General features: G+C 37.7%; 1 long non-coding RNA gene across 1 annotated transcript; it reads right to left on the bottom strand.

Annotated features, from left to right (window-relative positions):
- Window positions 1-13,084: 13,084 nt before the first annotated feature.
- LOC309819036 lies at window positions 13,085-13,985 on the bottom strand. The gene is made up of 3 exons (XR_014296401.1): window positions 13,853-13,985; window positions 13,564-13,716; window positions 13,085-13,184 (listed from the first exon to the last, which is right to left on the bottom strand). It is a non-coding gene; the product is annotated as an uncharacterized lncRNA (long non-coding RNA).
- Between the last annotated feature and the right edge of the window lie 1,561 nt (window positions 13,986-15,546).

Below are 15,546 nucleotides of genomic sequence, written 5' to 3'. Positions count from 1 at the left end.
TGTTATGCAAAATGGAGGAAGCATTAAAATCCTGGGAAAAAAGTACACAGAAACCTCAGATGACCCAGACTATTAAAAGCCTCACATGTTCAGATTAACAGACTCCAAAAGACCATCTGTAATCTTGCTCGCTAAAAACACATACTAACCCAGGAAAATACATTTATTAAAAGTTGCAATGTTACCTCTGGAGTGCATTGTTGTGATTATTTAAGCAGAAGGGAGCTGGTATGAATGAGAAAATCAGCAGTTCCTTGAAGAAGTGGGAGGAATTCCATCCAACTTCAATATCACCTCTAATCTACTGAATATATTGGGAAATTAGGGAATTTGACAAACCAAACCATCATAATTGAAAGTTTACTAACTAATAACAGATTATAAGGAATAAACCATAGATATTCCCTTGACTATCTGTATAAGAAGAAAAATAATGCTCACTACTTGGATCAGGGTAACACTGAAAGTTGTAAGGCCTTGGTCTCAAAGTTTCCCCAAAGCCTTCACTCAGCAGCAGGCATTAATACTAGGATCTCCCCTTCAACACTATGAAACCCACTAACACAATATGAATACTGGGCAATGAAATCTACCTAAAATATAAGTAATTGGAAATGTAATAATTTTTAATTAAATATGTTTAATACAGCATCTATTTGGATCCATAACATAAATGTCTAGAAAATTCCTCTTTGGGTGACAGGGAAAAAAACTCTTCTAATACTTGTGACTTGGTCAGCAAGGAAATTAAAATGTTCTGGAAGACATTTTGACAAATAGAAACTGCTCTTAAATTTCTATGTTTTTCTTTTACTTTAAGAGATAAATAAACACTCATATATTCTGCCTTGAATACCTAATTGACTTCACTCTGAAGACTAAGGCACCTAAGAAGAATGTGTGAATAGCTCATGGGTAGACATAACCATTTACCACCAGCCTCTCTACTCCTATGCTGGTTCTCCAGGATCTGGTTACTATGAATGCATGGAAACTGCCAGCCAAGCATTCAAAGAGTTGCTATGTCAGCCCTAAGTCAGATATTTATAGACCTCTGTGAAATTCAATTCCTTTAATGTATGCAATCAGGATAGCATTCAATTACTATGGACCCTATAGGTACCACTAGCTGACCAAACTGAGCTCTACCCCAACATTTTTGCCTAGCATGGTCTCTTCTGCTGGACCTCAGTTCACATCAGTGATTTTGTCACTAATTTTGTTCAGATTCCAACAATATCCATTTTTGAAGTCATCATCGATCCAGGCACATTTGTGAAAGAGACCTTGATCCTTAGATATGTGGCAGACACTGAGCTCTCAGGACTCCGTCTCCCTGGGATGGAGTATTTTCAGGAAAAAGTACATTAGAATTCCCACTGGCCCTTGAGGATGGAAGGCAGAATTATTCCTAATATTTTCCTTCATGGCACATATCAAGGAGTAGGAAGAAACTCGTCCATATGAAACCTAGTTTTTGGTCCATATCTACTTGTGGGAAAGTATAAATGTGAAAAGGTGAAAGGTATACATGTCTATTTGTCAAAATTGCATAAGACAAGAAGATGTGCTATGTATCTTTATGGAAAATCTCCTAATTTATTACTCCTTTAGGATGTTTCTGGTTAAAGTAAAGCATAAAATCTTAAAAATAAAGGAGACTGAAGCCTCAGATGCCTCAACAGATTATTAAAGCTAGTAGAGTTGTTTGTATTAACTGATTATTCAACAACTCAATACAATTTTTGATTACTTAAAAAATAATAAAAATAATCCAGAAAAGTAAATTTACTAAAATTGGATGTTACCCTAGGAGTGCATTGTTTTGTTACTTCCCAGTTAAGAGAGCTGGCACAAGTGACAAAATCGGTACATCAGTGGTGTGGTGATGACATTCATGGAATTCTAATGTTATGGTCAATATAAAAAGTACACAGGAAATTAGGGAAATTGCAAAACAAAGTTTTCCTAATGGAATATTCAGCTGTAAGAAGTTATAAGTATTCATAATAGATATTCCTTGAATCATGAGATGACAAGAACAATTATGCTCACAACTTTGATCACAGTAGAACAGATATAATTTTTTCTAAGATATTTGTCTCAAAGTTTCCCCAAAACAGTCACTGCAAAATCATTTACTGTAACTAGGATGTCTCTTTAAACACATTAGAAACCCATTGAGAATATATGAAAGGGGCCAATGATATCCATGTAAAAATCTAAGAATTTGAAGTATAATCATTTCACATCAGAAAACTATTAGTAGTTGAAGCCAGCATTCAAAATATATGAAATTACTTGCTCAGTTTGTAAGAAAAATGAAAAAGAAACAACTGTTCTACTTCTGGTGTCTGGGTTGGCAAGCAAATTAAAATATGTTGTGAAGATTCCACACATCTACTCTTCAATTTACATATAATTGTTCCATTTAATAGAAAAGGAAAAGTAGAAGTTCATAATACAATATCTTTGAATTTTGACAATCTAAGCACACTAAAGATATCAATAATCACTCAGAAGATTTTGGTAGCTCAGATAAATGTGTGAATGGTTCAAGTGTAGTTACAAAGATTTCTCATAGAACTCATTATTGAAGTGGTGATTACCCAGAGTTTATTTACTACAAGTTTGTACATGCTGGCAGCCAAGTACTCAAAGAGTTATTATATCATCCCCAAATTGTTTATTTAGCGACCTTTGTACAATTCAGTTCCTCTAGTGTATGCCAGCATCTTAGTTTTTCAATACCATAGTCCTTTCTGGGGGACACCACCTGCTGAGCAAATTGAATATCCCTCCACACTTTTGCCTAGCATGGTCCGTGGACTGGACCTCAGCTCACATAAGCGATTTTGTCACTCATTTTGTTCAGATTCCACTGAGGTCCATTTTTGAAGTCACCATTTATCCAGGCACACTTATAAAAGGGAAATTTAGAATGAAACATGTGGCAGACACTGAGCTCTCAGGAATCCATCTCCCTGGGACACACTGGCCCACACTATTCAACCGTGGAGGCCAGCATCACTGATGACCCCAGAGTCCCATTGTCACTGGAGGGTTACACTCCCTGAGAGGAATGTCAGTATCTTCAGGACAAAGTGCTTACCAGCATGAAAATTCTCACTGGCCCTTAAGGATGAGAGGCAAAATTGTTACTGAAATACTCCTTCATGTCAGATCTCAAGAAGAGGGAATAAACTCATTCATATGAAACCCAGCTCTTGGTCCATCTTGAATTGTAGTAATAGAATGTAAAGATGTAATATGTAAAGATGAGAAGCGATAATGTACATTTATCAACCAAGCAAAAGATGGAATAGAAGGACAAGGGGAAGATGGTGGAAGAGTAAGTCGTGGAGATCACCTTCCTCCCAACAGATACACCAGAAATACATCTACATGTGGAACAACTCCTACAGAACACCTACTGAACGCTGGCAGAAGACCTCAGACCTCCCTAAAGGCAAGAAATTCCCCACGTACCTGGGTAGGGCAAAAGAAAAAAAAAAAAAACAGAGGCAAAAGGATAGGGACAGGACCTGCACCAGTGGGAGGGAGCTGTGAAGGAGAAAAGGTTTTCCACACACTAGAAGCCCCTTCGCAGGCAGAGACTGGGGGTGGCGGAGGGGGAGAGCTTCGAAGCCGCGGAGGAGAGCACAGCAACAGGGGCGCGGAGGGCAAAGCAGAGAGAGTTCCGCACAGAGGATCGGTGCCAAAAGGCACTCACCAGCCCGAGAGGCTTGTCTGCTCACCGGCCCAGCTGAGGCTTGGGCTTCGGTCGGAGCGCAGGGAGAGGACTGGGGTTAGCAGCGTGAACACAGCCTCCAGGGGGTTAGTGCACCACGGGTAGCCGGGAGGGAGTCCGGGGAAAAGGCTGCCTCGAAGAGGCACGAGACTTTTTCTTCCCTCTTTGTTTCCTGGTGCGCGAGGAGAGGGGATTAAGAGCGCTGCTTAAAAGAGCTCCAGAGATGGGCACGAGCCGCAGCTAAAAGCACAGACCGCAGAGACGGGCATGAGACGCTAAGGCTGCTGCTGCCGCCACCAAGAAGCCTGTGTGCGAGAACAGGTCACTATCCACACCCTGCTTCCAGGGAGCCTGTGCAGCCCGCCACTGCCAGGGTCCCGGGATCCAGGGACAACTTCCCGAGGAGAATGCACGGCGCGCCTCAGGCTGGTGCAACAGTCATGATGGCCTCTGCTGCTGCAGGCTTGCCCCGCACTCCGTGCCCCTCCCTCCCCGCAGCCTGAGTGAGCCAGAGTCCCCGAAGCAGTTGCTCCTTTAACCCCGTCCTCTCTGAGCGAAGAACAGACGCCCTCCGGTGATCTACATGCAGTGGCGGAGCCAAATCCAAAACTGAGCCCCGGGAGCTGTGAGAAGAAAGAAGAGAAAGGGAAATCTCTCTCAGCAGCCTCAGAAGCAGCGGATTAAAGCTCCACAATCAACTTGATGTACCCTGCATCTGTGGAATACAAGAATAGACAACGAATCATCCCAAATTGAGGAGGTGGACTTTGAGGGCAAGATTTATGATTTATTCCCCTTTTCCTCTGTTTGTGAGTGTCTATGTGTATGCTTCTGTGTGAGATTTTGTCTGTATAGCTTTGATTCAACCATTTGTTCTAGGGTTCTATCCATCAGTTTTTTTTTTCTTTAAAATTTTTTTCTTAATATTTATGTTTTATTTTAATAACTTTATGTTTATTTTATCTTCCTTCCTTCTTTCTCTTTTTTCTTCCTTCCTTCCTTTCTCTCTCTCTCTCTCTTTCTTTCTTTCTTTCTATTTTTTCTCCATTTTCTTCTGAGTCGTGTGGATGAAAGGCTCTTGGTGCTGCAGCCAGGAGTCAGTGCTGTGCCTCCGAGGTGGGAGAGCCAAATTCAGGATACTGGTACACAAGAGACTTCCAAGCTCCACATAATATCAAATGGCAAAAATCTCCCAGAGATCTCCATCTCAACGCCAGCACCCAGCTTCACTCAACAACCAGCAAGCTACAGTGCTGGACACCCTATGCCAAACAACTAGCAAGACAGGAACACAACTCCACCCATTAGCAGAGAGGCTGCCTAAAATCATAACAAGTCCACAGACACCCCAAAACACACCACCAGACGTGGACCTGCCCACCAGAAAGACAAGATCCAGCCTAATCCACAAGAACACAGGCACTAGTCCCCTCCACCAGGAAGCCTACACAACCCACTGAATGAACTTTAGCAACTGGAGACAGACACCAAAAACAACGGGAACTAGGAAACTGCAGCCTGCAAAAAGGAGACCCCAAACACAGTAAGATAAGCAAAATGAGAAGACAGAAAAACACACAGCAGATGAAGGAGCAAGGTAAAAACCCACCAGACCTAACAAATGAAGAGGAAATAGGCAGTCTACCTGAAAAAGAATTCAGAATAATAATAGTAAAGATGATCTAAAATCTTGGAAATAGAATAGAAAAAATACAAGAAACATTTAAGAAGGACCTAGAAGAACTAAAGATGAAACAAGGAACGATGAACAACACAATAAATGAAATGAAAAATACTCTAGATGGGATCAATAGACTCTAGATGGGATCAACTGAGGCAGAAGAATGGATAAGTGACCTGGAAGATAAAATAGTGGAAATAACTACTGCAGAGCAGAATAAAGAAAAAAGAATGAAAAGAACTGAGGAGAGTCTCAGAGACCTCTGAGACAACATTAAATGCACCAACATTTGAATTAGAGGGGTTCCAGAAGAAGAAGAGGAAAAGAAAGAGACTGAGAAAATATTTGAAGAGATTATAGTTGAAAACTTCCCTAATATGGGAAAGGAAATAGTTAATCAAGTTCAGGAAGCACAGAGAGTCCCATACAGGATAAATCCAAGGAGAAATATGCCAAGACACATATTAATCAAACTGTCAAAAATTAAACACAAAGAAAACAAATTAAAAGCAGCAAGGGACAAACAACAAATAACACACAAAGGAATCCCCATAAGGTTAACAGCTGATCTTTCAGCAGAAACTCTGCAAGCCAGAAGGGAGTGGCAGAATATATTTAAAGTGATGAAGGAGAAAAACCTGAAACCAAGATTACTCTACCCAGCAAGGATCTCATTCAGATTTGATGGAGAAATTAAAACCTTTACAGACAAGCAAAAGCTGAGAGAGTTCAGCACCACCAAACCAGCTTTACAACAAATGCTAAAGGAACTTCTCTAGGCAAGAAACATAAGAGAAGGAAAAGACCTACAATAATGAACCCAAAACAAATAAGAAAATGGGAATAGGAACATACATATCGATAATTACCTTAAATGTAAATGGGCTAAATGCTCCCACCAAAAGACACAGATTGGCTGAATGGAAACAAAAACAAAACCTATATATATGCTGTCTACAAGAGACCCACTTCAGACCTAGAGACACATACAGACTGAAAGTAAGGGCATGGAAAAAGATATTCCATGCAAATGGAAACCAAAAGAAAGCTGGAGTAGCAATTCTCATATCAGACAAAATAGACTTTAAAATAAAGACTATCAGAAGAGACAAAGAAGGACACTACATAACGATCAAGGGATCAATCAAAAAAGAAGATATAACAATTGTAAATATTTATGCACCCAACATAGGACCACCTCAATACATAAGGCAAAAACTAACAGCCATGAAAGGGGAAATCGATAGTAACACATTCATAGTAGGGGACTTTAACACTTCACTTTCACCAATGGACAGATCATCCAAAATGAAAATAAATAGGGAAACACAAGTTTTAAATGATACATTAAACAAGATGGACTTAATTTATATTTATAGGACATTCCATCCAAGAACAACAAAATACACATTTTTCTCAAGTGCTCATGGAACATTCTCCAGGATAGATCATATCCTGGGTCACAAATCAAGCCTTGGTAAATTTAAGAAAATTGAAATTGTATCAAGTATCTTTTCTGACCAAAACGCTATGAGACTAGATATCAATTACAGGAAAAGATATGTAAAAAATAAAAACACATGGAGGCTAAACAATACACTACTTAATAACGAAGTGATCACTGAAGAAATCAAAGAGGAAATTAAAAAATACCCAGAAACAAATGACAATGGAGACATGATGACCCAAACCTATGGGATGCAGCAAAAGCACTTCTAAGAGGGAAGTTTATAGAAATTCAATCCTACCTTAAGAAACAGGAAACATCTCGAATAAACAACCTAAACTTGCACCTCAAGCAATTAGAGAAAGAAGAACAGAAAAACCCCAAAGTTAGCAGAAGGAAAGAAATCATAAAAATCAGATCAGAAATAAATGAAAAAGAAATGAAGGAAACGATAGCAAAGATCAATAAAACTAAAAGCTAGTTCTTTGAGAAGATAAATAAAATTGATAAACCATTAGTCAGACTCATGCAGATAAATAGGGAGAAGACTCAAATCAATACAATTAGAAATGAAAAAGGAGAAGTAACAACTGACACTGCAGAAATACAAACGATCATGAGAGATTACTACAAGAAACTATGCCAATAAAATGGACAACCTGGAAGAAATGAACAAATTGTTAGAAATACACAACCTGCCAAGACTGCATCAGGAAGAAATAGAAAATATGAACAGACCAATCACAAGCACTGAAATTGAAACTGTGATTAAAAATCTTCCAACAAAGAAAAGCCCAGGACCAGATGGCTTCACAGGCAAATTCTGTCAAACATTTAGAGAAGAGTTAACACCTATCCTTCTCAAACTCTTCCAAAATATAGCAGAGGGGGGAACACTCCCAAACTCATTCTACGAGGCCACCATCACCTTGATACCAACACCAGACAAGGATGTCACAAAGAAAGAAAACTACAGGCCAATATCACTGATGAACATAGATGCAAAAGTCCTCAACAAAATACTAGCAAACAGAATCCAACAGCACATTAAAAGGATCATACACCATGATCAAGTGGGGTTTATTCCAGGAATGCAAGGATTATTCAATATATGCAAATCCATCAATGTGATAAACCATATTAACAAATTGAAGGAGAAAAACCATATGATCGTATCAATAGATGCAGAGAAATCTTTTGACAAAATTCAACACCCATTTATGATAAAAACCCTGCAGGGGTTTTCCTACAGGGAACTTTCCTCAACATAATAAAGGCCATATATGACAAGCCCACAGCCAACATCATCCTCAATGGTGAAAATCTGAAAGCATTTCCACTAAGATCAGGAACAAGACAAGGTTGCCCACTCTCACCACTCTTATTCAACATAGTTTTGGAAGATTTGGCCACAGCAATCAGAGAAGAAAAGGAAATAAAAGGAATCCAAATCGGAAAAGAAGAAGTAAAGCTGTCACTGTTTGCAGATCACATGATACTATACATAGAGAATCCTAAAGATGCTACCAGAAAACTACCAGAGCTAATCAATGAATTTGGTAAAGTATCAGGATACAAAACTAATGCACAGAAATCTCTGGCATTCCTATACACTAATGATGAAAAACCTGAAAGTGAAATCAAGAAAATACTCCCATTTATCATTGCAACAAAAAGAATAAAATATCTAGGAATAAACCTACCAAAGGAGACAAAAGACCTGTATGCAGAAAATTTTAAGACACTGATGAAAGAAATTAAAGATGATACAAATAGATGGAGAGATATACCATGTTCTTGGATTGGAAGAATCAACACTGTGAAAATAACTCTACTACCCAAAGCAATCTATAGATTCAATACAATCCCTATCAAACTACCACTGGCATTTTTCACAGAACTAGAACAAAAAATTTCACAATTTGTATGGAAACACAAAAGACCCCAAATAGCCAAAGCAATCTTGAGAACGAAATACGGAGCTGGAGGAATCAGGCTCCCTGACTTCAGACTATACTACAAAGCTATAGTAATCAAGACAGTATGGCACTGACACAAAAACAGAAAGATCAATGGAACAGGATAGAAAGCCCAGAGATAAACCCATGCACATATGGACACCTTACCTTTGATAAAGGTGGCAGGAATGTACAGTGGAGAAAGGACAGCCTCTTCAATAAGTGGTGCTGGGAAAACTGGACAGGTACATGTAAAAGTATGACATCTGATCATTCCCTAACACCATACACAAAAATAAGCTCAAAATGGATTAAAGACCTAAATGTAAGGCCAGAAACTATCAAACTCTTAGAGGAAAACATAGGCAGAACACCCTATGACATAAATCACAGCAAGATCCTTTCTGACCCACCTCCTAGAGAAATGGAAATAAAGACAAAAATAAACAAATGGGACCTAATGAAACTTCAAAGCTTTTGCACAGCAAAGGAAACCATAAACAAGACCAAAAGACAACCCTCAGAATGGGAGAAAATATTTGCAAATGAAGCAACTGACAAAGGATTAATTTCCAAAATTTACAAGCAGCTCAATAACGAAAAAACAAACAACGCAATCCAAAAATGGGCAGAAGACCTAAATAGACATTTCTCCAAAGAAGATATACCAGAACAGACTGCCAACAAACACATGAAAAAATGCTCAACATCATTAATCATTAGAGAAATGCAAATCAAAACTACAATGAGATATCATCTCACACCAGTCAGAATGGCCATCATCAAAAAATCTAGAAACAATAAATGCTGGAGAGAATGTGGAGGAAAGGGATCACTCTTGCACTGCTGGTGGGAATGTGAATTGGTTCAGCCACTATGGAGAACAGTATGGAGGTTCCTTAAAAAACTACAAATAGAACTACCATATGACCCAGCAATCCCACTACTGGGCATATACCCTGAGAAAACCATAATTCAAAAAGAGTCATGTACCAAAATATTCATTGCAGCTCTATTTACAATAGCCAGGAGATGGAAACAACCTAAGTGTCCATCATCGGATGAATGGATAAAGAACATGTGGCACATATATACAATGGAATATTACTCAGTTATAGAAAGAAACGAAATTGAGCTATTTGTAATGAGCTGGATGGACCTAGAGTCTGTCATACATAGTGAAGTAAGTCAGAAAGAGAAAGACAAATACCGTATACTAACACATATATACGGAATTTAAGAAAAAAAAACTGTCATGAAAAAACTAGGGGTAAGACAGGAAGAAAGACAGAGACCTGCTAGAGAATGGACTTGAGGATATGGGGAGGGGAAAGAGTAAGCTGTGAGAAAGTGATAGAGAAAGGCATGGACATACATACACTACCAAATATAAGGTAGATAGCTAGTGGGAAGCAGCCACGTAGTACAGGGAGGTCAGCGCGGTGCTTTGTGACCACCTAGAGGGGTGGGAAAGGGAGGGTGGGAGGGAGGAAGACGCTAGAGGGAAGAGATATGGGAACATATGCATATGTATAACTGATTCACTTTGTTATAAAGCAGAAACTAACGCACCATTGTAAAGCAATTACACTCCAATAAAGATAAAAAAAAAGACACAATCAACCGAGTGAAAAGGGAGAAAATAATTGCAAATTATGTATCTGATAAGGACTAATATCCAAAATATATTAGTTATTTAACTCATATAACTCAACAACAACAAAAAAAGCAACCTGATTTAAAATGGTCAAAGGACTTGAATAGACATTCTCCAAAGAAGATATACCAATGACCAATACGTGCATGAAAAGATGTTCAACATCATTAATCATTAGAGAAATGCAAATCAAAACCACAATGAAATACCATCTCATGTCAACTAGGAGGGTTACTATCAAAAAAAGCAGAAAATAATGTGTTGATAAAGACGTAGAGGAATTGGAACCCTTGCGCACTATTGGTGGAAATGTAAAATGGTGCAGCCACTATGGAAAATAGTATGGTGTTTCTTCAGAAAATTAAAAAGAGAACTACCCTACCATCACTATGTATCATCTTGGTACATACCCAAAAGAATTCAAAGAAGGGTCTCAAAGAGATATTTGTACATTCATGTTCATAGCATTATGCACAAAAGCCAAAGACGGAAGCAACCCAAATATCTATTGACAGACCAATGGGTAAACAAAGTATGGTATATTCTAGAATATTATTCAGCCTTAAACAGAAAGGAAATTCTGACACATGCTACAACATGAATGAACCTTGAAGAACTCATGCTAAGTGAAATAAGTCAGAAACAAAAGGGTATTGTATCATTTCACTTATATGAGGTACCTAGAGTAGCCAAATTGATAGAGACAGGAAGTAGAATGGCAGTTACCAGGGGCTGCAGGGACGGGAGAATGGGAGCTTTTGTTTAATGGGTACAGAGTTTCAGTCTTGCAAGATGAAAAAAGTTCTGGAGGTGGATGGTGGTGAGGTTTGCACAATAATGTGAATATACTTAATGCCACTGAACTTTAACCTTAGAAATGATTAAGATGGTAAATTTTATATGTATTTGACCACAACTTAAAAGTAAAATTTTAAAAAGATATTTTAAATATAAAAAAAAAGATGGAATGGTTCGCTGTGTACCTGCATTTAACTGTATTAATTTATTTCTTTACTTAGATATTTAAAAATAATATTCCAAACAAAGAAAGAGCAAAAGTTATAGAAATAAAGGAGACAGAAAACATGAATAATTCACCATATTATTAATGTCTCACAGTATTTGAATTAACAGTCTTTAAAAAAACATGTGAATTCCTGACTTCTTAAAAACAATAATAAAAATAATCCTGCAAAAAACTTATTGAAAATTGGGTTGTTATCTCTGGAATACATTGTTTTTGCCATTCCCAGGTGAGAAGGCTGTTACAAAAACAGCAGTTCCTTGGTGTAGTGGTGAGAATTCCAAGCAATAAAATGTACCTTCCATTCAACATTGCTTCCAATCTACAAAGCACAAGCAAAAATTATGGAGGTTGAGAAAGAAAATCTTAGTATAATGTTAAATGGTAAAAGCTTACATAACATTCACCATAGTTAGTCACTATACAACTGATATCACCAGAAGAGTTACACTCACTATTTGGAACATGGTAATATACAGATTAATTTTTTTAATAAGACATTAATTTCAGAGTTCCCCAGAGCACATGCCTCAGAACCATGCATTACAAGCAGGATCTCTCTTATACACATTTGAAACACACTGAGGGCAGAAGTCATGAAATCCATATAAAAATGCAAGAATTTTAAACATGATTTCACATCTAAAAATGTTTATTATTATATATTATAATATATATTATTATTATAATTGAAGCCAGCAATCAAATGTATATGAAAGTTGTTCTTCACATGATAGGAGGAAAAAGAGAGACACAACTAAACAACAGTTGAAAACTTAAGACTGGGTTGGCAAGCAGATTAAAATGTATTGTGAAGACATTCCAAAATATAGTACCTATGCTTCAATTTCCATGTAACTGTTTCACTTAATGTAGAAATGAAGAATAAAAACCCATGAAACCTGTGATCTCTTTGAGTTTTGACCATCTAACTGCCCTAAAGAGACTGTTACTCAGAAGATTCCAGCAGCTCAGACAAACATGTATAAGCATAAACATACCCACATTTTCCGCACTCATGTGCTGGTTCTCTAGAGTCTGTTTACTAAGTATGTAAATAATGCTGCCAGGTGAGCACTCAGAGAGTTTCACTATTATCCCAACACTGTAGAAATACAGACCTCTGCCTAATTCAGTTTATCGAACACATGCACATTGGTGAGCTTTCAAATACAACAGTTCCTGTTGGTACCTCACAGCTGAACAAACTCAACACTCCTTCCACATATTTTGCACAGGGTGGGTATCTGTGCTGGACCTCAGTTTCCCAGAACTGATTAGGTCACGCATTTTGTTCAGATTTTCTGAGATCAATAATTACAGTCATCATCAATCCAATGACATTATTAAAAGGGTTACTTTGAGGCTCAGTTAAGAAACAGACCAAGCACTCAGGAGTTCATCACCCATGGACTCACTGACCTATCATATTCAGTCATAGAGGCCATATATCACATATACTTCCTAAGGCTCCAAGGCTGACTAGCATAGTCAAAGACTTACTGTTATTGAAATATTACATTACCCCTACGAGAAATGTCAGTATTTCCAGGACAAAATGCTTACCAGTTTGAGAATGGACCTTAAGGATGGAAAGGCAGACTTATTCTGAATCCTGTCCTTTATGTCACCTCTCTTTCATATGAAACACAGTACTTGATCCATGCTGCATGTAGGAATAAAATAAAATGTGGAAAGATGAGAAGTAAATGTGTCCATTGGTCTGCCAGGCACAAGATGGTAGAGTTCACAAATGTACCCCTACATTAAATAAAATAATGTATTTCTCTCCTGAAATATTTCTGAAGTTATTCCAATAATATTAATTGTGTTAATCTCTACCCTCCATCAGAGCAAATATTGTCCAGTATTTTCTGCCACCAGATAATCAGATGTTTATAGACAATTATAAAATTTACTTCCTATAATTTATGCAACCAGGTTAACTTTCAAATACCATAGTCACTATTGGTAATACTTCTTGATCAACTGAATTCCCTCCATTTTTTGCCTAGTATAGTGCCTTGTGCTGGACCTCAACTCACAGAAGTAATTTTGTCAGTCATTTCATTCAGACTCCTCTGAGATCCATTTCTGAAGTCATCATCAATACAGGTACATTTGTAGAAGAACATTAAACGTGAGATATGTGGCAGAGACTGAGCACTCAGGATTCCAACACCCTCAGACACAATGACCTGCAGTTTTAAATCACAGAGACCAATCATCACAGTCAATGACCTAGTCTCACAGTTGACTAGCTTGGCCAGAGTTTTATTATCATTGGAATGTTACAATGCTCTAATGTCAGTATTCTCAGGACAAAATACTTACCAGTGTGAGAATTCCCACTGGACTGTGAGGTTTGGATGGCAGATTTAGTCATGATATTCTCCATCATTTCACTTCTCAAGGTGAAAAAAATTAGTTCTTTCATAAAAAAACAAGTGCTGATTCTAAGTTGAACTACAAAAATAGAGCAAAAGTGAGCAAAGATTTGTAACCCATTCACTGATCAGTTGGCCTAGGAGTCCCTACACTGCAGGTATTCTCATTTAGTTAGCCTCGAAGATGTCTAGAGGAGAGAAACTCTTTCTGTATCTAAAAAGGCTAAAAACCGGGTGACAAAGGTCAGGTCATCCCATGTTATTGAGCAGCCTTCATTAAGAGGAACTATTCATTTCTGTATGCTGGAGTCTCCCTTACCCCAGTGAGAGCCTTAGGTAACCCAGTCTAGAAAAAACCTTCCAACACCTTATACAGGACTAGTAGGAGCTATGTGAATGTCCAGCAAAACCAAAGAAACCAAGGGATCAAAACAGCACCAAATCGGCTCTGACAATCAGACTGCAATTGAAACCACACCCTAGAAAAATGTGATAAGACATTGAAATAAACCAACACAGGGATCATGGAACTAAAATAAAAAATTAAATAGAGATCAGATATCCTAATATAATATGAAAAACTGCCCAATAGAGATGCAAATAGACATTATCATACTAAGTGAAGTAAGTCAGAAAGAGAAAGACAAATACAGTATGATATCACTTATACATAGAATCTAAATTATGGCACAAATGAACCTATCTACAAAACAGAAACAGACTCATAGACATAGAGAACAGACTTGTGGTTGCCAAGGGGGATGGGAGGAGAAAGAAGGATGGACTGTGAGTTTGGGGTTCGTAGACACAAACAATTACATTTAGAATGGATAAACAACAAGGTCCTAATATATAGCATGGGGAACTATATACAATATGCTATGATAAACCATAATGGAAAAGAATATAAAAAAAGAATGTGTATGTGTGTATAACAGAGTCACTTTGCTGTACAGCAGAGATAGTTACAACATTGTTTATCAACTATACTTCAATTTAAAAAAACCCTGCCTGGGCTTCCCTGGTGGCGCAGTGGTTGAGAGTCTGCCTGCCAATGCAGGGGACATGGGTTCGTGCCCCGGTCCGGGAAGATCCCACATGCCGTGGAGCGGCTGGGCCCGTGAGCCATGGCTGCTGAGCCTGCGCTTCCGGAGCTTGTGCTCCGCAACGGGAGAGGCCACAACAGTGAGAGGCCCATGTACCGTAAAATAAAAATAAAAATAAAAAAACCCTGCCTAACAGGAATGAAAAAATCACACTATACAAGAAAAATAATCATGAACAGAATGCGACCAGAAAATCAATGAAGGAAACAAAAGCTTAAAAATGCAGTTATAGAAAAAATATTAAAATATTGATGAACAAATTTTACAGTGTAAATAAAAAATACCTTAAAATAAAAAAAAATAATCTCCAGTAAATAATATGAATTGTAAATAAACAAATAAATAACTGAACTACAAATTAACCTATATAATAAATATGAAAATCTCACCAGATAGGTTCACTATTAGAGCTGACAAAACAGGAAAAATATTAAGAGAAATTAGTGTGGATCAATAGATAAAAATCATTTTAAAACCAGAAAATAAAATCTAAGAAACAAATCCTAATAACAATCTGTGTGATTAAAAAGAAAAG

This window comes from Grampus griseus (genome assembly GCF_964374135.1).
Source record: "Grampus griseus genome assembly, chromosome: 2".
Taxonomy (NCBI): Eukaryota; Metazoa; Chordata; class Mammalia; order Artiodactyla; family Delphinidae; genus Grampus; species Grampus griseus.
Note: the sequence above shows the minus strand (reverse complement) of the source record. Positions and strands in the feature narration are given on the sequence as shown.